Here is a 1,368-nt window from a genome sequence, read left to right as displayed (position 1 = left end):
CTGCAGGCCAGAAGAGGGAACCAGACCTCATTACAGATGGTTGTGAGCCACCTTTGAAAGAGCAGGCAATGCTCTTAACCTCTGAGCCATCTCTCCAGTCCATGCAGGGCCTTTTGAGGTTCCCAGGGAGACTAGATATTTTTGCCTGAGGGCTTCTCCACACATGTGTGGTCCTGGAACCTGGAAGTGTCAGCCATGCTGGTTTCTCTAAAACTATAACATGCATGGGCCCTGCTACCATAGCATGGGCATAAGAAGGGCAGACAAGATTGTATCATCCTGTTTTCACATGGTGATGGGACCAACCTGGGTGCGAGCACATGGCAGCCAGTCCTGGATTCTCCATGTCCAGTGGAATAAGACACAGGGAGTTTAGAAATAGAAAGCACTGTGCACAGGGGCACCCATGGGAGATTCCTTACGGGGCATCCCATGGCCTTCGAAAGAGGCTGAGGGTGAATGAAAAATTCCAGTGTGTGCAGGAAGAGGTTGTGCATGTGACCATGGTAACCAGGGTATTGACAGCCCTACCCCAGTCCATGTTCACACCGTGTGTCTCCTGCCAGGGGACGACCCTCCTCATCAACCTGTCCTCAGTGCTGAAGGATGAGACTGTCTGGGAGAAGCCCCTCCACTTCCATCCTGAGCACTTCCTGGATGCCCAGGGCCGCTTTGTGAAGCATGAGGCCTTCATCCCATTCTCAGCAGGTCCTGTGGGGTGCCTGTCTCCATGTCTCTTCCCAGGGAGCCTTTGAGGGTGGAGCATCCATCAGGCCCCAGACTGACTGAGCCCCTTTCCCACTTACAGGCCATGGAGCTTGCCTGGGGGAGCCTCGGGCCCGCATGGAGCTCTTCCTCTTCTTCACCTGCCTCCTGCAGCGCTTTAGCTTCTAGGTGCACAGTGGACAGCCCCGGCCCAGCGACCATGGCAATTTCCCAATTCCAGTTGCCCCCTCCCCCTACCAGCTCTGTGTTGTGATGCGCCAGCAGGGACACTAATTCCAGTCCTGTTCTGTGACTAGGGCTGAGCCATGCACAATAAACCAGTCTGGGGCAGTCTTGTTTCCTGCTCCAACCTCAATCCCTGCCTCTGCTGGGTCCTCAGACAACAGTTTAAAACCAACCTTTACCACCTGCCTTACCCCTCCCCAGGGGACATCTAGACATTGGCAGAGGCCTGCAGGTTCAGCATTCAGGAACCCGAGGTAAGAGGATTACAAGCCTGAAGCTATTCAGCCCTATATAGTAAGGTCAATCTGGACTACACAGTGAGGACTTGTAACATGAAAACAAAAGAAAGGGGGGAGAGAATTGTGCTGTTTGGGAGTGAAAGCTGACCCTATATCACCCACAAAGACCTATCTATAG

At 53.5% G+C, this 1,368-nt stretch overlaps 1 pseudogene; it reads left to right on the top strand.

Moving 5' to 3' along the window:
• The window catches only part of LOC102001182, a 7,306-nt pseudogene extending 6,289 nt beyond the window's left edge, over nucleotides 1–1,017 (top strand).
• Nucleotides 1,018–1,368: the final 351 nt, after the last annotated feature.

This window comes from Microtus ochrogaster, chromosome 15 (assembly GCF_000317375.1).
Source record: "Microtus ochrogaster isolate Prairie Vole_2 chromosome 15, MicOch1.0, whole genome shotgun sequence".
Lineage (NCBI taxonomy): Eukaryota > Metazoa > Chordata > Mammalia > Rodentia > Cricetidae > Microtus > Microtus ochrogaster.
Note: the sequence above shows the minus strand (reverse complement) of the source record. Positions and strands in the feature narration are given on the sequence as shown.